Source organism: Castanea sativa, chromosome 11 (assembly GCF_040712315.1).
Source record: "Castanea sativa cultivar Marrone di Chiusa Pesio chromosome 11, ASM4071231v1".
NCBI classification, from domain to species: domain Eukaryota; kingdom Viridiplantae; phylum Streptophyta; class Magnoliopsida; order Fagales; family Fagaceae; genus Castanea; species Castanea sativa.
The window spans coordinates 57,692,226-57,714,973 of record NC_134023.1 but is presented as its reverse complement, the minus strand read 5'-3'; the positions used below and the strand labels follow the sequence as shown (position 1 = coordinate 57,714,973).

The window sequence follows — 22,748 nt, the reverse complement described above, 5'->3', positions numbered from 1 at the left end:
GTCGTCAGCTTATTTTATTAAGTAAGATTATAACTTCAAGTTACAACTAATTCTGTAACTAAATTTTGTTCTAGAACAATTACAGTAACATTCTTTTCTAAGAGCCCCAATTTGATATACCTAATTATTGTCCACGCGGTTCCTTGTTACAGTCTCTAATATTGTCCCACACGGTTATTTGTTTGGTTCTTTTATTCAATTTAGAAGTGGGTCCGAACATCACTATATCTTGGACTACTTGTCTTCTTTCCCTTGCTATAAATTTGTTCTTTTTCAGCTACAAAACAACCATATATACACATAAGAGAAAAGAGGCTTTTCCTTTTTTATTTATTTATTAATATCCAGCAAAATGTCCCATATCTAAAACTATGTAGGGAAATGCTCCTGTTTTGAAACTCAATTTTTTAAAAATCGAGTTTCAATTTAAAACTCAATTTTTGGACAATCGAGTTATAGCAAATTGAAAATTAAAAAAAAAAATTCTGGAACTTGAGTTCCATTCAAGGAACTCAAGTTCCATGTGAAGTACTCGAGTTCCTTGAAAAAATTCAAGTGGAACTCAAGTTCCATGAACTCGAGTATTTTACATGGAACTTGAGTTCATGAAACTCGAGTTCTAGAAGAAAAAAAAAATTCTAAGTCCACGTTCACTATGACTCGATGTTCCAAAAATCGAGTTCTATATTTGAAACTCGATTTTTAGAAAATCGAGTTTCAAAACTGGGGCATTTTCCTAATTAATTTCAAACATGGGGCATTTTGTTGGATATTAAAAAAATAAAAAAAATAAAAAAGGCAAAAGCCCATTTTCTCCTGTACACATCAATTTCAAAATTTGATAAACCGTCATCTTAGTTAAACAAAAGCCTTTTTAACCACATTGCATGGGGCCTTGTTCACACCTGATTTTAGCACCACCATAATCATCTTTTTCCATGCAGACGTTTATCGTTCTCTGCCGCTTTGGCTTTTTTCTCACCTCTGTGCTTGGTGAGAATAATGAGACTGACCGGTTGGCATTGCTCGACTTCAAAGCCAAGATTAGTAAGGATTCTCTCAGGGTCATGAGCTCTTGGAATGATAGCATCCATTTTTGCCATTGGAAAGGTGTTTCCTGTGGTCGTCGACATCAAAGGGTCACTATGTTGGGCCTGCAATCTCAGAAATTGGTAGGCTCTATATCCCCAAATATTGAAAATTTAAGTTTTTTGCGGAAGCTAAAACTTGAAAACAATAGCTTTTATAATGAAATTCCTCAAGAAATTGGCCGTTTGTGTTAAGAATATAAAGTGTAAGAGAAAGACTGAATAGCCTGTATATTCTATGTGAACAATAATGTACAATAGAGAGCCTTATATAGGCTAGGTATGTGTGCAGTACAAGTAATATGAGTAAACTACTAGTACAACATACTGGGCCAAGCCCAATGGGCTAATCTAGTCTAAGCTATACACTAACATCCCCCCTCAAACTTGAGGTGGCAAGAAGGGAGTCAATTGGAGTTTGGATATAAAATCTCGAAGACGACCAGACGGGTGAGTCTTGGTAAAGATATCAGCAGGCTGGTCAGCAGAGGAGATGGAGAACAACTTGAGATTGCCTTTCTTGAGATGCTAGCGAGTGATGTGGCAGTCAATCTCAATTGCATTCATAGAAGACATCATTATGAGTAATATAGATGGCACTATGATTGTCACAATAAAGAGGAGTGGCAATGGGCTGTGGAGCATCCATGTCAGCCAAGAGCTAGCGAAGCCAAACAAGCTCGCAAGTGGTGTCGGCAAGGGCACGATACTCAGCCTCAGTCTTGGAACGGGAAACCACATCTTGCTTCTTGCTACGCCATGAGACAAGAGAAGTACCCCACAGGAAACATAAACCTGTAATAAAGCATCGATCAGTCGAATCACCTGCCCAGTCTGCATCTGAATAAGCATGAAGCTCGAGAGAAGATCGAGAGGAGTAGTGGAGACCATGATAAAGTGTGCCCTTGACATATCGGAGAATCCAAAGAACTGCAGCATGGTGGAAAGAACGAGAGGCATCCATGAACTTACTAACCATACCCACGGCATGTGAGATATTCGGACGAGTAACAGCGAGATAGATCAGACTACCAACAAACTAACGATAGCGAGTAGTATCAGATATAGGTTCACCATCCAAGGGTGTGAGCTTTGCATTGTATTCCAAGGGAGTGGAAACAGTCTTGCTGTCGGTGATACTAGCTTTAGAGAGTAGATCAAAAGCATATTTAGCTTGGGAAAGATAGTATCCATCAGAGGATAAGGTAACCTCAAGCCCAAGAAAATAGCTGAGAGTGCCTAGATCTTTCATCTCAAAATGTTGACTAAGGAAGAGTTGAAGAGAGTGGATACCTACAGAATCATCTCCAGTAATAATCATATCATCAACATAAAGAAGAATAAGAGTGATACCAGCAGAGGATCTTTGGACAAAAAGAGCAGTGTCATGAGGACTCGAAGTGAAACCCCGCTGAGCAACAATTGAGCTAAACTTTTCAAACCAAGCTCGAGGAGCTTGCTTGAGGCCATAAAGAGCAAGGTGAAGGTGACAAACTTGACTGCCGGAGTGTGGATAGCCAGGGGGTGGTTGCATGTACACTTCTTCTTGGAGGTCTTCGTTGAGGAAAGCATTCTTCACATCCATTTGATAAAGAGGCCAACGACGAACATCAGCCACATCAATGAGACATTTGACAGATGTAAGGCGAGTAACAGGAGCAAATTTTTCCTCATAGTCAAAGCCATACTCCTGAGTAAAGCCCTTAGCAATGAGGTGAGTCTTGTATCGTTCAACAGATCCATCAGCCTTGGTCTTAATCTTATAAACCCACCTACAACCTGCTACAGACTGACCAGGAGGCAAATCAACTATATCCCAAGTTTCATTCTTATGAAGGGCATCTAGTTCTTCGTTTATAGCTTGCTACCAAAGAGGGTCAGTATGGGCCTCACGATAGGTGTGAGGTTCATAGAGGGTGGCAAGAGAAAAAGAGCAGTGATAATTAGTGAGATAAGGAGGAGGAATGCTTACTTGGGTGGAACTACGAAGTTTAGGACCAACAAGAGACTTAAGAGAGGGTGGTGCCACAGGATCCAGGACAGGCGGGTCATATGCTGGGGACGGAACTGGAGATGAGTCATCTGGAGAGGCAGCCAATGTAGAAGAATCCTCCACAAGTTCAGGATAGAGAGGGAGGAAAAGATCGGTAAAAATGGGAGACTCTGAGGAAGAGGATGCAGGAAACTGCTGAAGACTCATGAAAGGACGATGTTCCCAAAACTCAACATGACGGGAGACACGAAGGCGATGAGAAATGGGATCATAGCAGCGAAATACCTTTTGAGAGATACCATAACCAAGGAAACAACAGAGACGAGCATGAGACTGGAGCTTTGTTCATTCATGAAGAGGAAGAGAGACAAAGCAAGCACAACCAAAAACCCGAAGAGAGGAGTAGTCATACGATTAATGGTGTACACAGCAGTGAGTGCTGCCTCACCCTAAAAGCGCTTAGTAAGAGAGGTAGAAATGAGAAGGGTGCGGACAACATCAAGAATGTGACGATGTTTTCGTTCTGCATAACCATTTTGTTGAAAGGTGTAAGGACAAGATTGCTGAGGAAAGGTACCATGACTGTCTAAAAAGGATAGGAAAGATTTATCATTATATTCTTGGGCATTATCCAACCGAAAGACTTTTATAGTGCGATTAAACTGTGTTTCAATCATTTTATGAAATGTTTGGTAAATAGACACTAGTTTAGACCTATGGTGAAGCAAATAAATCCAAGTATATCGAGAAAAATCATCCACAAATATGAAAAAATATCTAGATCCCCCCTCAGTAGGAACCGATGCAAGAACCAATGGATTTGAAGGACATACAGCAGCTGCCCGAGGAAGAGAAGCTTTATTCTGCTCTTGCACAAATTTCTGCAGTTTGCGACAAACTGAGATGTCATGGCCTTTGGCACGGCAAAACTCACAGCGAGTACCTTTGGAAGACTGAGAGGTAGGACAACCAGAGTTTATTCGTGGAGGAGCAGTAAAAGCAGCAACGGGAGGCTGTGGAGATGGTGTAGCCAATACATGATCAGATGATGACATGTGATAAGTAGGCCGACAGTTCTCCTCAGAACTGAGCTCTTTGATTGCAACATCAAGAGAAGGAGTAGGAGACCGGCTCAGCAGAGAAGCCCTAGTAGGCTCAAAATCCTCACGTAAACCCATCATAAAGTGCATAAATTTACGGCGATCCCGATATTTGGCAAAGAGTTCAATGTCCTTAGAACACACTAGTGGAGGATCAGCAGCAAAGAGTTGTTCCCACGTAGTAGAAGTCTAAGAATAATAATCAGAAATAGACTGACCTGTCTCTTGGCGCATTTGATAAAGCTTTGATTCAATGTGGAACTCCAGGCTTGAATCATTAATGCAATTATAGCGATCGGCCAGAAATTTCCAAGTAACCTAGCAGTCTCAAGATGAGGAAGAAGATTATGAATGGAGGGAATAGAGGTATTGATAAATCAAGAAAAAATCTTACTCTGAATACTCTCCCATTCCTCTAAGCGTTCTTCATAATCATCCACTGTAACAGCAGTCTTTGAGGCATCTTCAGTAGTTGTGGCTTTGGATGGAGGTTTTGGTACTGGCTTAAGAATTGAACCAGTCGCATATCTCCACAGTTTACCACTCTTGAAAAAGACAGTCATATTCTGAGACCATGCATGATAGTTAGCAGGACCATCCAACATAATGGTGATAGGACGTATGATATCTTGTTCGTTTTGTGGAGCCATGATGAAGAAAATGACTAAAAAAGTGGGGTTTATAGACCTTAAATGCAGAAACGGAGCTCAAAATCAAAATCTATGCGAAAAATTGAGAAAGACAAGCCCAGTTGGAAAATTTAGACTTTGGTCAAAAAGTCAACGCAAAGTCAACGGTCAACAGTGATGGTCAATGGTGAAAGTCAACTGCTGGCGTGTGCTGACGTAGGCGGATGACGCACTGACCGGTGCGTGGAGTCTCATTGACTGGTGCGTGTAGCCGTGGCGAACTTCTGTGGCACGTGGTGGTGCATATAGCTCGTGTTTGACAGGCAGAAGATTCAAGCGGCGCATGTGGGCACGTGTAAAGTCTTTTCATGCTATTCTTGGTTCGGTTTTGCTCAGGATTGGCTGTTCTGTCACCCTATGTCTTTGCTTTGGCTGTTGGACGAACAGAACAGTGAGATCCAAGAGTTACAGGGACTGTGGGCGTGATGACGGTGACTCGCTTCTGACAGTGCCTACTGGATGAAGGCGAGGGTAGCGGAAGAACGTCGAAGATGTCCACAGGAACCAGAAAGTCAGAGTAATGGCTCTGATACCATGTTAAGACTATAAAGTGTAAGAGAAAGACTAAATAGTTTGTATATTCTATGTGAACAACACAAGTAATTCGAGTAAACTACAAGTACAGTATACTGGGCCAAGCCCAATGGACTAATGTAGTCTAAGCTATACACTAACAGTTTGCATAGACTACAAGTCTTGCAATTGAACAATAACACTATAAATGGAACAATTCCTAACAATTTATCTAGTTGTGCCAACCTCATATTGTTTCATGCAGCTGTTAATAATCTGGTTGGAGAAATCCCTACAAAGCTTGACACCTTGTCAAAGCTCCAAATCTTTGCCATTCATAAAAATAGTTTCATAGGAATTATCCAATCTTCTTTTGGAAACTTACCATCTCTAATAGGCTTATCTGTAGGTTATAATTACCTGAGTGGGAGTATCCCTGATTCTTTTGGCCAATTGATTAAACTTGAAATCTTTGTTGTGGCATCAAATAAGTTGTCTGGTACAATTCCTCCCCCATTCTTCAATATCTCTTCAATAAGAAAGATCGATGTAGGAGTTAACCAAATCCAAGGGTATCTTCCGTTGGACATAGGTATCACCTTACCAAATTTAGAAATATTTGCCATCAACGACAACCAGTTTACTGGACCTACTCCTGCTTCAATATCAAATGCCTCAAATTTACATATACTAAATTTGGCCAAGAATAAACTAGTTGGAAAATTTCCTTCTTTAGAGAAGCTAAATAGATTGAGGTCGTTTTTCATTGCCAAAAACCAGCTTGGAAATGGAGGAGCAAATGACTTGAGTTTTCTTTGTTCTTTGTCAAATGCCATCAACCTAAGATATTTGGAGATAAATACCAACAACTTTGGGGGGGAGTTGCCTAAATGCATTGGCAACATCTCAACTACTCTTACCTTTTTCTATTTGAATGATAATAAAATATTTGGAAATATTCCTAGTGTGATAGGAAATCTGATCAACTTGGAAGACATAGAAATGTGGAATAACAAATTTTCAAGCAACATTCCCTCTATACTTGGAAATCTTCAGAAATTACAATTTTTGGATTTATCTCAAAACAATTTCGTTGGGAATATTCCATCCTCTCTTGGAAATTTAACAAATTTGTTGGAATTGTATATAGGATACAATAATCTTCTGGGAAACATCCCTTCAAGTCTTAGTCAATGTCAAAATTTGTTAATTTTTAATCTTTCTAATAACAATCTTAGTGGTAACATATCATCGCAAGTTATTGGTCTCTCTTTTTCACCAAATAGCATTGGCTTGTCTGGCAAACAATTCAGTGGTGTCATTCCCATGGAAATAGGGAGTTTAATAAATATCGAACATTTGGATATTTCTGAAAACTTGTTATTTGGTGAAATTCCTGCAACTCTTAAAAGTTGTGTAAAGCTAGAATTTCTAGCTATGAGAAGAAATTTCTTCCAATGGGATGTTCCTTCGTCTTTGGAGTCATTAAGAGGCCTTGAACATTTTGACCTTTCTAAAAATAATTTCTCTAGAACCAAAATTTTTGGAGAGCTTTGATCTCTTGCAATTATTAAATCTATCTTACAACCATTTTGAGGGTGAGTTACCAACAAATGGAGTTTTCATGAATGCAAGTGCAATTTCGATTAAGGGAAATAATGAGCTTTGTGGGGGCATACCAAATTTTCAACTTCCTAAATGCAAAAACAAAAAAATCCAAGAAGAGAAAGTTGACTCTTACATTGATGTTAATACTTTTCGGGATTATTGGAGCAAATTTGGTCCTATCATTTCAATTTCTTTTTTCTTTAAGAAAAGAAGGAAAGAAAATACCTCAAGTGATTCTATAAATTTGCTTGTGAATGTGTCTTACCAAAGTCTCTTGAATGCTACTGATGGATTCTCTTCTGCTAATTTAATTGGTGTGGGTAGTTTCGAGGCAGTGTATAAAGGTATTCTTGATCAGTATAAACATACTGTTGCTATCAAGGTGCTGAACTTAGGGTGCCATGGAGCTTCCAAAAGTTTCAAAGGTGAGTGTGGGGCTTTGAGAAACATTAGACACCGAAATCTTGTTAAGGTGCTCACAGCATGTTCGGGCGTTGACTATCAAGGTCACGATTTTAAGGCATTGGCATATGAGTTTTTGGGAAATGGCAACCTAGATGAGTGGTTACATCCAACTCCAAGAACAAATGATGCTCTTGAAAAACCAAGAAAGTTGAGTTTTCTTCAAAAGTTGAATATCGCTATTGATGTTGCTAGTGCATTGGATTATCTTCATTATCATTGCGAAACACCAATTTTTCATTGTGACCTCAAGCCCAGCAATGTTCTTCTCGATGATGAAATGGTTGGACATGTAAGTGATTTCGGCTTGGAAAGATTCCTTCATGATATTATCCAAGATTCTTCTACTAATCAATTAAGCTCCATTGGGGTTAGAGGAACGATTGGTTATACTCCTCCAGGTAAATTTATTTTACATTTCTTAAATTTAATTGCTTTCCTTTTCCCATATTTTCTACTATAGTTTTAAGCTTGAAAATATGTTGTTACTAAGGATGTATTATAACGAAAATTTCTAGATATCTTTTTTTTTTTCTTCAGGCCATTGAAAAACATTATTTAAATCTTCTAAATTTTTTTTAGTTCCCTTATTTTTATGTTTTAAAAGTATGCTGATTATAAACAAAAGATAGAATGTATTATAACGAAAATTTCTAGATATCTTTTTTTTTTTCACGCCATTGAAAAACATTCTTTAAATCTTCTAAATTTTTTATTTCCCTTATTTTTATGTTTTGAAAGTATGTTGATTATAAACAAAAGATAGAATGTATTATAACGAAAATCTCTAGATATCTTTTTTTTTTCAAGCCATTGAAAAACATTCTTTAAATCTTCTAAATTTTTTTATTTCCCTTATTTTTATGTTTTGAAAGTATGCCGATTATAATATATGCTATGTACATTTTCTGAGTATGGAATGGAAAATAAGGGATCAATATATGGTGATGTTTATAGTTATGGTATATTATTGTTAAAGATGTTCACCAGAAAAAGACCAACGGATAACATGTTCCACAATAGCTTAAGTCTTCGTGACTTCATCAAAGAAACTTTTCCGAAACAAATAATTGACATTATAGATCCTGCTATTCTTAGGGAAAGACAAAAGGGAGAAAGAAGGACGAATGACATTTGTAATGGGAATTGAAATGGAAGTTTCGAAATTCATGAATACGTGATTTTGATACTTGGAATTGGAGTTGCTTGTTCCACAGAAATTCCGAGAGAAAGGATGAACATCAATGCTATTGCAGTTAAGTTGCTTTCAATTCGGCAAAACTTTCTTAGATCCCGTATACACACTACTCAGACGAAGTTCAAGCGATAGGTAATTTTTTTTTTTTGAAATCTTTGGTAGATTTAATATGGTAATGTATCTACCAAACCATATAATCTAACCTTAATAAGGCTAGTCCAAGTATATTAGGGAAGAGGGTGCGAGGGAATCCTATGGAGATTGGAACCCATTGAGATTTGATAAGCTCATTCTACTATACATAGGATTGGCAATGAGCCCGATTACACTTCTACAATACCTAAACATGTATTTTTATTTGGTTGATTTCCACTATGGAGTGATTGAGATTACAAGGAACTGGCTTACATCCTATTAGAGCATCTCCCGCAGTTACCTTAATTTTTTTTACTATTTGGAGAATGAACAATGACTTTTACCTTTCACATACTTACTTTTTCAAATATACATTCCAAAAAACTCTATCTTTTTCTCTATCTAATTAAAATATTATTTATTCATTATTTCTTTATTCCTTTTTTAATATTTCTTTATTCATTCATAACGGCTCTATTTTTCAAATTCCCAATAATTATATTTTTTAATCTTCCAACAGTAATATTTTTAAATTTTAAAATTCCCAACAATGATATATTTTAATCTTCCAATGGTAATATTTTAAAATTTTCCGATGATATATATATTTTTAAAATCTCATGGAGCACTTTTTGCAATGATATAGTGAGTTGTAGGATCATCTAATTTTAACGAGAAGTGATATCTTCACAAAAATTTTTTGCAATACTTTTACAACAAAATTATCATTGTGTTTGCACCAACAATTTTAAGGAGATTCAAGCCCTTGGTTGGCTAAACTTTATAACCAGTGCAGACTGTCTTTGATTTGTCTCCCCCAGGATACAACAGCCCAACAAGTGTCGTATGGCTAGAACAACCTCTGCACAAAGTATTCAAGCCCAAAGCTCCACCAGAAAAAACACCATTCCTTGCCAAGAATCTCTCTATATTTTTTTTAGTGTATATTGCAGCAACTTGGATTGTGTCTGAATGGGTCTATTTATAGGCTCAATGGGCCTCACGAAATTACTACCCAAATTAATATGATTAATTAGGTCCATTATTCTGATGGGCCAGAGTTGGCCCAAACGGATAGTCCATTAAGTAGGTTAATGGCTCATTATTTTCCATAATAAAAATGAAATATTAATTCGGGTCATTTACTCACTAACGGATATGGTAATTATTCTGAATGAGCTGTCAAGTAGGAGGATCCAAGGTGCTGATTCATTCCCAAATTTGACACCTCCATCCTTCACCTCCACCTTGCGCACGTATCTGGCCCAATATTTGAGACACTTCATGTTAGCTCATCAATCACCACAATTAAAAAGAACAAAATAGTCTCTCTCCTTTTCAATGTGGGATTAAACATTTTCACTAACTCCTCATCTTCCACATTCACTCTCACATCTTTACATTTATGTTATAAAATTTATTCATTTTAATTATTTAATATTAAAATGCTCTAACAATTCCCCACTTATTAAAATGCTCTGACTTGAACTAGGACTGCTTTAGAAAAATTAAGCGTCACTGCTTACACATAACAACCTAGGTGTTGACATGAGCTTTTATAGCTAGCACTTTACGACCATGTACTGATCCCGGTATCATGAGTGTATTTGAGATTAAGTCCAAATCTCATAGGGAGCGGCCCCACCCCCACACTCACATAGGTGAAATTTTGTCAAAGGTGCTCCTGTAATTCTAACAGCCCACTCATACGAGCTACAAATTTCATTAAGAGTTATTTACTCAACCTCTCCACATTACAGGATAAATGCACTTACATCATAGGGATGAACAATTAAAAAATTATTTACAAAATAAATAATTAACAAAATTAATTGTGCATTTCTTACGACCATCGTATGATTCGTTTTTCCCATCCCAATTCTCAGGATCTCTGGTCTTTGGGTTGGGTATCCTCATACATGGCTCATGATTCTATGGACTTTAGTCCCATCCCCCTCGATGTATTCTAGACTCTATCTTTTGCCAAGGCCTTGGTAAATGGATCTGCAAGATTATCATTAGATTTAATATAATCCACAGTTATGATGCCACTACTCAAATACGATCGCACGGTACTGTGCTTTCTTCTTATAGGTCTAGATTTACCATTGTAATAACGGTTTTTAATTCTACCAATTGCAGCAGTGCTATCACAATAAATTAATATAGGTGGAATTGCCTTTTCCCAAAGTGGAATTTCATATAACAAATCTCTAAGCCAATTTGCCTCTTCACTAGCTGAAGCTAATACTATTAATTCAGCTTTCATTGTTGAATTAGCAATTATTGTTTGCTTTTTAGATTTCCAACAAATGACACCACTACCTAAGGTAGAAATATAACCAGTGGTAGAAAGAGAATCACCTGACAAAGTATTCCAATCGGCATCACTAAAACCTTCAATCATAGCAAGGTATTTTTTATAAGACAAACCATAACTTTTGGTACCAATTAAATATCTCATGACTCGCTTAATAGCTAGCCAATGATCTTTACTAGGCTTGCTAGTAAACCTGCTTAGCACTCCTATTGCATATGCAATGTCAGGTCTAGTACAATTAGTAGCATAACGCAAACTACTAATGATGCTAGCATAATCCTTTTGATTAAAAATATCATCATCATTATTCACAGGAAATAAATGAACACTAGAATCAAAAGGAATAGCTACACTTTTATGATCATGAAAATTATATTTAATCAATATTTTATCAACATAATGTGATTGATCAAGATATATTCCATCAGATATTTTTGTAATTTTCATGCCCAAAATAAAATTAGCCTCACCAAGATCTTTCATATCAAAATGGCTTTTAAGCATATTTTTTTGTTTCATTTATAACATGCATATTTGAGCCAAAAATCAACATATCATCCACATAGAGGCTAATAATAACATGTAAATTATTCCATGATTTAGAATAAATACATTTATCACATTCATTTGATTTATAACCATTTTCAATCATGCAGGAATCAAACTTTTCATGCCACTGTTTAGGTGCTTGTTTTAAGCCATATAGGGATTTAGTTAGCTTACATACCTTGCTTTCTTGCCCAGGCTTTACAAAGCCTTCGGGTTGATCCATATAAATCTCTTCTTCTAGGTCCCATTTAGAAAAGCAGTTTTTAAATCCATTTGATGAATTTTCAAATTAAAAATTGCAGCAATAGCAATTAACAATCTAATAGATGTAATTCTCGTTACCAGAGAAAAAGTATCAAAGAAATCAAGATCAGTTTTTTGTTTAAAGCCTTTTGCAACAAGTCTAGCTTTAAACTTATCTATTGATCCATCTGGTTTCAACTTTTTTCTAAGGATCCATTTACAACCTATGGTCTTACAACCCGGTGGAAGATCTACTAATTTCCAAGTTTTATTAGAAATTAGAGATTCCATCTCATCATTTATAGTCTCTTTCCAAAATATAGCATCAGGTGATGTTAAGGCCTCTTTTAAATTTTGGGGATTTTCCTCAATGTTAAAAACATAATAATTAGGACCAAAATCCTTTTCAACTCTAGCTCTTTTACTCCTTCTAGGTTCCATTTCAAAATTTTCTTGATTTTGTAAATGTGAAGTAAAAGAACTAGGTTGTGACAAAATATTTTCTTTACCCCCACTATTTTTCAATTTGAAAGGAAATTTTTCTTCATGAAAAATTGCATCACCGGACTCAAAAATTATTTTGTTTTCAAGATCAAAAAATCTATAGGCTGCACTGTTAAATGCATAACTAAGAAAAGCACAGGTAGTAGCTCTTATACCTAATTTAGGTATTTTAGGGTTAGTAAGCCTTACATATGCAAGACAACCCCATACTCTCAAATATTCCAAATTTGACTTATGTCCTTTCCACATCTCAAAAGGTGTGGTGTGTGACTTTTTATGTGGCACCCTATTTAAAACATGACATGCAGTTAAAATAGCTTCACCCCAAAAATGTAAAGGTGCACCAGATTCAATTAACATGGCATTTGTTAACTCAATTAAAGTTCTATTTTATCTTTCAGCCACACCATTAGAAGCAGGTGAATATGGTGCAGTAGTTTCATGGATAATTTCCAAAGACTGAACAAATGAGTTGAATGTACTTGATTTATACTCACGGCCTCTATCACTTCTTATTCTTTTTATTTTTCTACCGAATTGATTTTCAACTTCTTTTAAAAAATCTTGAAATTTTTCAAAAGCATCACTTTTATTTTTCAACAAATAAGTAGTTGTATATTTTGAGAAATCATCAATAAAAGTGATAATATATCTATTTCCTCCACGAGTTAAAATTCCCTCAAATTCACATAAATCGGAGTGAATTAACTCAAGCAATTCGGTATTTCTTACAATACTTTTATGAGGCCTTTTTGTAATCTTAACTTGACTACAAGTTTCGTATTTTTCAAAATCTTTTGACAGTCTTGGAATTAATCCTAAACCACTCATGATTCCCACATATCTACTATTTATATGACACAAATGAGCATGCCAAAAATTAATAGAAGAAAGCATATAAACTGAACTGGTAGATGCTTTATTATTCTCAACATTCAATTTAAACATTCCATCACAAGCATAACCCTTGCCCACAAATAACTCATTTTTAGTGATTACATAATTATTAGATTCCATAGTTTGCTTGAAGCCAGCCTTGTTAAGCAAAAAACTTGGCATCAAATTCTTCCTCATGGACGGAGTGTAAAGTACATCTTTCAATGTTAGCACACGTCTAGAAGTGAATTTCAATTCAACCTCACCACTCCCAAGAACCTTGGTTTTGCTAGAGTCACCAAGCATAATAGTTTTTTCTTTTTCAAAAGGAGTGTACAATTTGAACCAATTTTTGTCATAGCAGATGTGCCTATTAGCACCAGAATCTGCCCACCACCCTTCAACATATTGCACCATATTGTAATCATAGCCACTAAAGGCTCTTCGATTACGTTAGCCTGCGGGACAGATTCACGTTTCTGAAATTTGCAAAATCGAGCAATATGCCCACTTTTACCACAGACAAAACAAGATCTATTAAATTGATCTTGTGAAGGGGGTCCTTGATTCTTATTGTAATTTTTATTCGGGTTTCTCCTTCCTTGAGGTGATCTATTATTATTTTTAACGTCTTTCTTTTTTGGCTTCAATTGACCATTTCTAGGAAAATGATTTTTGGACATATTATTATTGGATGAAATAAGGTTTACCTTTGTGGTGGAATTACCATTGCTCTCTTGTGTCATGAGTGCATCTTGTCCTCTAGCCTCCTCCTCCACACGAATGCGTGTGATCAAGGTCTCCAAAGATGTCTCCTTTTGTTTGTGCCGCAAAGTCTTTTGGAACTCCGTCCAAGATTGTGATAGTTTGTCAATTATGTCAGCTACCACCAAATTGTCTCCGATCTTTATGCCTTCGGATCTCAATTCTGCTACAATCATTTGGAAGTCTTGTGCTTGATCCACCACCGATTTTCCATCCACCATTTGGTAATGGAAAAATCTACTAGCAGCATACTTCTTTGCACCTGCCTCCTCGGTATTATACTTGCTTTGTAAAGCTTTCCAAATTGTTTTAGCAGACTTGTAAGTTGTATCATAATAATCATAGAAATGATCGGCAAGACAATTTAATAGATAAAAGCAACAATTATATTCATCTTTTGTATACTTATCTATTTTTTCTTGATGAAGAATATATTCTTCGTCACTCATCTCATCGGTAGGAATCTTTGACGGATTTTTCTCAATGAGGATGTAGGCAACTTTGAGAAAGCTCAAGTAGAAGAGGACCTTTCCTTTCCACCTCTTGAAGTGGGCTCCCTTAAAGCGAAATGGCTTGTTAAGAACTCCAACAGGCTCATTCGGCTTCTCTTGTGTAGACTCCATGTGTCGAATCTCCTTATTATCATTGTGTTTGCACCAACAATTTTAAGGAGATTCAAGCCTTTGGTTGGCTAAACTTTGTAACCGGTGCAGACCGTCTCTGACTTGTCTCCCTCAAAATACAACAGCCCAACAAGTGTCGTATGGCTAGAACAACCTTTGCACAAAGTGTTCAAGCCCAAAACTCCACCAGAAAGAACACCCTTCCTTGCCAAGAATCTCTCTATTTTTTTTTAGTGTATATTGTAATACCTCCACCATTCACCTCCCCCTTGCGCACGTATCTGGCCCAATATTTGAGACAATTCATGTTAGCCCATTAATCACCACAATTAAAAAGAACAAAATAGTCTCTCTCCTTTTCAATGTGGGATTAAACATTTTCACTAACTCCTCATCTTCCACATTCACTCTCACATCTTTACATTTATGTTATAAAATTTATTCATTTTAATTATTTAATATTAAAATGCTCCAACAAAAATCTTATGTCATAAGTTGTTACTAGTTCTAATTTGAACTCATCACTGATATTATTTTTTTACTCACTAATATTAGCTAATAAAAATTTGTCACTTAAGATTTATTGTGAAAGTATTGTGAAAAAATTGTGGTAGCATTTCTCAATTTTGATTTCTTATTCTTTATATTATTTTTCTTTCTTTCTTTAGTTTTTCTTTTCATCCATACATATCTTCTGCTTTTTTTTCTTTTTCTTTTTTTTTCTCTTGTTTTTTCTCCTCCACACACGTACACCCACTCCAATCTCTATCTTCACTTTTCTTTTACTTTTTGTTTTTCTAGTTATTGATCTCTGATGTGGGATGAAAACGCTCAGATCGTCCTTGGACGGTCATCACCTCGGCAGCCGTCCAGGAGTTATCCTCAGGACGAGGGTAACGGACAAGGCCGTCCTGAGGGTGATAGCGAAGCTACATCCCTCGTCCATGGGATGCGCACAGCATGCCCCGAGAGGACTCGTCCACATAAAGATTCGTGGACGAGGATGCTACACTTGGAATTAACAGGCACACTCGACGAAGGAATTCCAGGACGAGGGTATCATACTTAGGAGAATCTCCCAATATAATGTGACAATCCTTTATCCCACGCATAACTGTCATGTATCCGTTGTGAAATAGAAGTGCAACTCCTAAACGGTTATGGCAGTTACGTTTAAGCCCCCTTGAATCCAGGAGAGGTTCCAATTTCGATAACCGTCTATGAAGGAACAATATAAAGACTGATTCAGACAAGGCAAAGGTATGTGAATTTTACTTCAAAAAAGTTGGAACTCCAAAAATATAGAGAGAAAAACTAACTTTACCATCGGAGGGTTTTTTGGCCGGCAGTCCTGGTCGCCTTTGATTGGCTTCTCTTTTTTCTTCAGGCCGCAGAGAGAGCAAGTTGTCCTTTCAAGTCCGAAGCATCCAGCCTACTGATCTTCTTAGCATCATCAGTTGGCGCCGTCTGTGGGAAAAACAGTGTTCTTTTCGTTCGGATACTTGTTCTTTTTTCGACGATTAGCCTTTCCCAGACAAAGGGCTGAATGGTTCGAACAAGATCAAGGGCTACAAGCCCAGGCCACCAGGAGAGTAGGGATGCTTCTAGCAACCCCCTTCGCGATCACAGGTCAGCATCTGTCGTGCAACCACCTTCCATTCAACATATACAATCCATGACCGCCGCTGTGGCGGAACTGACGCGTCAAAACTTGGAGTTGAACAGGGAGATCAACCTCAGGAGACAGCACCAAGATGGGCACCCGGATAGACGGGCACCGAGTCAGGAAGGTGGAGGAGAAAATGTTGAGTCCGAAGATCAAGCAAGGGGTACCGCTTCAAGAAGGGTGCCACACTTGGAAAAAGAGATGGACCAGATGAGAAAAGCCATGGATGAAATGAGGGAAAACATGAGGCGAGCGAACCCAGTGGATGATATGGTTCACCGAACGGACTCCCCCTTCACGGCTTCCATCAGCAATCACCCCTACCTCCAAAGTTCAAAATGCCATCTCTGGACTCGTATGATGGAAATCGTGACCCTTGCGATCATATTGCAACTTTTAAGACGACCATGCACCTACAAGGAGTCCCGGACGAGATTATGTGCAGAGCTTTTCCCACCACACTCAAGGGACCGGCGCGGGTGTGGTTCGGTAAGATACCCTTAAACTCGGTGGGATCGTTTGAAGAGTTGAGTAAGTTGTTTGTCAACAATTTCATTGGAGGACAGCGTCACAAGCATTCCTCCTCCAGCCTGCTGACCATAGAGCAAGGGGAAAATGAGAATTTGCGATCCTTTATCACCCGGTTTAATAGGGAGGCCCTGACGGTGGACGAGATGGATGACAAGTTATTACTGGCTGCTTTCCACAATGGGGTCAATTCTAACTTGTTCATTCATAAGCTTTACGAGCAGGAACCACAGACCATGGCCGATCTCATCCATTCGGCCCAGAATTTTATGAACGCTGAGGACGCTATCATAGCCAAGAAAAGAAAAAGGGCAGAACGCTCAGAAGCGGGTCACCATCGTTATTCGGATCAAGGACCTCGTCCAAAGAAAGCTCGGGTAGACGAGGGGAAAGATAAGGATGGTAAGAAGGCCAGTTCCTCCGCGAGGAATCAGCAATACACACCCCTGACTATGCCACTAGAGCAGGTTCTTATGCAGATCAAGGATGATCCGTCCTTGAAGTGGCCGGACAAAATGAAAGGAGACCCCAACAAGCGTAATAGGAGCAAGTACTATCGCTTTCACAGGGACCATGGGCATGATAAGGACGAGTGCTTTGACTTGAAGCAGCAAATAGAAAATCTCATTAGACAGGGAAAATTGAGGAACTTCCTTGGACGAGACTAGAGAGATGAGAAAATGAAGGCCAAGGTGGAAGAATCATCATGCCCCCCACTAGGAGAGATAAGGGTAATTATGGGAGGAAACTCGACGGCGCAGTCGTCCAAGTCAAGGAAGACATACTTGAAGGCGGTGCAGAACATCCAACTATCTGGACGACCTCCTAGGACTAGGGAAGTAGACCAACAGGCTGTTACGTTCACGGACGAGGAGGTAGGACGACTTCACCACCCACACGATGACGCAATAGTCATCACCCTACTCATCTCTGACTACATGACCAGGAGGGTATTGATAGACAATGGCAGCTCTGCAGACATTCTCTACTACCCCGCATTCCAACAAATGAGGCTAGGACGAGATCAGCTTCGACCAGTGAACTCGCCGTTGGTAGGATTCGGAGGAATGAAGGTGCAACCTGTGGGCACCATCACGTTACCGGTGGTCGTTGGAACGTATCCGCAGCAGATAACCAAGGAGGTAAATTTCCTCGTTGTTGATTGTGCATCGTCATATAATGCAATTATTGGAAGGCCAACTTTGAATAGCTGGAAAGCGGTAACCTCTACCTACCACCTGTCCATCAAATTTCCAACCGAGCATGGAGTAGGCCAGGTACAAGGAGATCAGCTGGCCGCCAGAGAATGCTACTTAGCCATGCTGGCCATGGACGAGCATATGCAGGCGATAAGTATAGACGGAAGAAGGGTCGTGGCTGAGCCCACTGAAGCATTAGAGGACGTTCCTTTGGACGATAACCAGCCTGAGAAGTCTACTAGAATTGGGGCGAGCATGGAAGAGGGGGCAAAGCACGCTTTGATTCAGTTTCTGAAGAAAAGCCTCGATGTCTTTGCATGGAGTCATGAGGACATGCCTGGCATTGATCCGAGCGTCATTATCCATAGCCTGAATGTGTGTCCCTACTCAAAATCAGTGCGTCAGAAGAAAAGGATTTTCGCTCCTGAGCGAGACAATGCCATCAAGGAAGAAGTACAGAAGTTGGTTGCCGCGGAGTTCATCCGAGAGGTTTATTATCCAGTTTGGTTGGCGAACGTGGTCATGGTCAAGAAGGCTAATGGCAAGTGGCGAATGTGTATGGACTTCACTAATTTAAACAAACCTTGCCCCAAGGATAGTTACCCATTGCCACGCATTGACCAGTTGGTTGACTCAACGGCAGGTCACAGAGTGCTTAGCTTTATGGATGCTTTCTCAGGTTACAACCAGATCCAGATAGATGAAGCTGATCAGGAGAAGACCTCATTCATTACAAGCCAAGGGTTGTATTGTTACAAGGTAATGCCTTTTGGTTTAAAGAACGCAGGGGCAACTTACCAAAGGCTGGTTAACCATATGTTTCGTCCTCAAATTGGGCGAAATGTGGATGTTTATGTAGACGACATGCTGGTAAAGAGCCAAGATGAGGATAAACATCTGGAAGACCTTCAAGAGACTTTTGATACATTGCGACGGTACAACATGAAATTAAATCCAAGCAAATGCGCTTTCAGAGTTTCATCAGTTTAATTTTTGGGGTTTATGGTGTCGCACAGGGGAATTGAGGTGAATCCGAATAAAATCCAGGCAATACTGAACATGGAGCCACCGAAAAATATCAAGGAAGTCCAGTCTCTTACTGGACGAGTCGCCGCCCTCAACAGGTTTGTGTCGAAAGCTACTGACAAATGTTTACCATTCTTTAAAGTCCTTAGGAAGGCTTTTGAATGGACGGACGAGTGTCAACAGGCTTTCCAAGACTTGAAGACGTATCTCATGACGGCACCACTGTTGAGTCCGTCTGTACCTGGGGAAGAGTTGTACTTGTATTTGGCAGTGTCCCCACACGCAGTAAGCTCAGCGTTAGTCAGAGAAGAGGGGAGAGTCCAGAAACCAGTCTATTACACAAGCCACACTATGAGAGGGGCGGAAGGACGGTACCCGATGATGGAGAAACTAGCCTTCGCATTAATCACGACTTCTAGGAAGCTGAGACATTATTTTCAGGCACATGTCATCAGCGTCCTAACAGACCATCCCATAAAAAAGGCGATGAGCAAGTTGGAAGCTGCTGGACGGCTAGTACAGTGGGCTGTTGAGCTTAGCGAGTTTGATATTAGATACCTCCAAGGAGTGCGATAAAGGCGCAGGCACTGGCAGATTTCATCGCAGAGTTCACCCCCAGCCAGGATGAGCTAGCTAAGGACAAAAGTGCTGAGAAATGGGTGGTCAATGTCGACGGGTCGTCCACACTGTATGCAGGAGGAATTGGGGTTATATTGAAGTCCCCCGAGGGTGACAGGCTGGAGTATGCAGCCCGTCTGCAGTATCAAACTACCAACAACGAAGCTGAGTACGAGGTGCTACTCAAAGGATTGGAGTTGGCTAAGTCCTTAGGGGCGGAGTCGGTAACAATCAGAGGAGATTCTTAGCTGGTCGTTAATCAAGTAAACAGAATGTGTGATGCTAAGGAAGATCGAATGAAGAAATACCTCAACAAAGTGAAACGACTTGCATGAAAATTTTCGGCTGTAAGTTTTGTTCAATTGCCGAGGGAGGAAAACACGGAAGCGGACGCCTTGGCAAAAGTAGCTTCGGCAGGGGTGACGGACGAGTACGACAACATCCAATACATGCCGAGCATAGACATCCCTGACATACAGCAGGTAGGAGGAGGTGAAGATTGGATGAGTCCAATAATGATCTATCTCAAAGATGGAAGGCTTCCAGAGGACAAGGATGAAGCGAGAAAGTTGAGGGTCAGGGCAACCAAGTACGTCCTCATAAATGAGGTATTGTACAAGCGAGGCTTTTCCTAACCTTACTTAAGGTGTTTGGCTCCTGACGAGTCAAACTATGTTCTAAGGGAAGTTCATGAAGGAGCATGTGAAAATCATTCAGGAGTAAGGTCGCTGGTCCATAAGATCGTCCGTGCCGGCTACTACTGGCCTACAATGCAGGCAGATGCTAAAGCCTATGTCAAGGTATGTGACCAGTGTCAACGCTATAGCAATGTACCTAGGCAGCCGTCGGAATACCAAACCCCAATGATGGCCCCATGGCCCTTCACACAGTGGGGACTAGATATTCTAGGCCATTTTCCCACGGGAATCCGGAAAATGAAGTTTTTGGTGGTGGGAATTGACTACTTTACCAAGTGGGTAAAAGCCGAGCCCCTTGCAGCAATCACTCAGCAGAACGTGAAAAATTTTGTATGGAAGAATATTCTATGCAGGTTCGGGGTACCCAGGGTATTAGTATCTGACAACGGACGTCAATTTGACAACGCACCCTTTAGAGACTTTTGCAATCACTTCGGGATCAAGAATCACTATTCCTCACCCTCCCATCCACAGGCAAATGGACAAGCAGAAGTAGCAAACCGATCCCTGCTGAAAATCATCAAGACTCGGCTAGCGGGGGCAAAAGGGATATGGCCAGACGAGCTACCAGGTGTTCTTTGGGCCTATAGGACGACTGCACGAACTCCGATAGGAGAGACCCCTTTTAAACTAGCCTACGGGAGTGAAGCTGTTATACCAGCGGAGGTTCATATGGCAAGTCATTGAATGATGGAGTACCAGGAGAAAGACAATGGGGAACAACTTCGCCTTGACCTCGATCTTGTTGACGAGGTAAGAATGAATGCGGAGCAGAGGACGGCAAGGTACAAAAATCTTATGGCCCGACAGCATGATGCCATGGTAAAACCCAGACGGTTCAGTGTGGGGGACCTTGTTCTCAAAAGGGTCTCCTTGGCGACTAGGAATCCAGCTCATGGAAAACTGGGACCTAATTGGGAAGGACCCTACAGGGTAATCAACTGCAAGAGGCAGGGATCCTACTACCTGGAAGCTCTGGGCGGGCGGAAGTTAGAGCATCCCTGGAACGTGGAACATCTGAGGAGGTACTTTCAGTGATGGACAGGGACGAGGGAAACCGGTGGCAAAGTTACAGCTATGATTTGCGTATTCGCTTATACTTACTGTTGTGTTCTTACTACTATTATGGTGTGTTGTGAATAAAAAGTGCACTAGTTCTCAAACTTTTGCACCGCTTACAGACCAGCTTATGAAAGACAAGGTTATGTATTTCTCTTAAGTATTTCAATAAGGCACTAGCTTATAAGCATGTGCCACGCTTGTGAACAATGTTCATGTAATAATATGGTGTGAATTTCTTATGTATTTGATGCATAGATCTAGTTTCCATAGTAATACCCACAGAAGGGGCGGGTAAAAGCCTAAGACGAATAAAAATCTTCGGACGCAGAAACACTCGTCCAAGGCTTTCCTTTAAATAAGGATAAAGCAAAGAGAAATAAGCTAAGGCACACTCGTCCAAAGCATTCCTTTAAAAAGGATAAAGCAGAGAAAAAAGCCAAGGCCTTCTCGTCCAAAGCTTTCCTTTAAAAATGACAAAGCAAGAGAAAGAAGCCTAGGAATACTCGTCCAAGGTTTCCCCCTAAAAAAAAAAAAAAAATGCTCGTCTAAGACTTTCCTTCAAATGAGTATAAAGCAAAAGGAAAAAGGCCAAGTCCCACTTGTTTAAGAAGAAAAAGTAAGCATTAAGATATAGCATTCCAAAGACGAGCACTCGTCAAGAAGAGAAAACATAAACATTATGAACTTCTTGTGAGAAGTCAAGTAATAATGGCCTAAAGGACAAACAAAAGTAATGCAGTCATCATCATCGTCTTAAGTGGGTCGTCCATAAAAAGATCATGTAGACGATCATCCAACACTTAGGGCATTGTTTGAAAGACAATTGCATAAATAATAACATATAAGCTCGTCCGCACAATATATAACAAATAAAGAAGACATTCTTTAGCCTAAAGAGGGTAGACGGCAACTGTCTAAAAACCCTTATAAAATAAGTATTAAAAGGCATTGTGCATAAACTCGTCCAGAACACTCTAGACGAGGTAATTGTACTTGAATACATTTCAAACTCTTAAATACATTTTAAATAAAAAAGAAGGAAAAGAAAGCTAAACAACGATAACAATTTCTTCAAGAGGAAGGGGCATCAATGTTGGGGTCGTCCTGAGCTGGTTTGGTGGAAGCGTCGTCCTCGATGTTGACATCGTCTGAGCCTGTGTGGACGAGGGAACTTGTAGCAGCAGCAAGGTTGAGTTTAATAGTGCTAAAGTCAACTTCAGGAAAGTTGTCCATAGCGTCCATTCTAAAATCCTCAAACCCTGCTGCGTAGTTTGTATCCATCAGG

At 39.4% G+C, this 22,748-nt stretch overlaps 1 pseudogene; it reads left to right on the top strand.

Moving 5' to 3' along the window:
* Positions 1-887: 887 nt before the first annotated feature.
* LOC142614759 (LRR receptor-like serine/threonine-protein kinase EFR) lies at positions 888-8,783 on the top strand (annotated as a pseudogene).
* Positions 8,784-22,748: the final 13,965 nt, after the last annotated feature.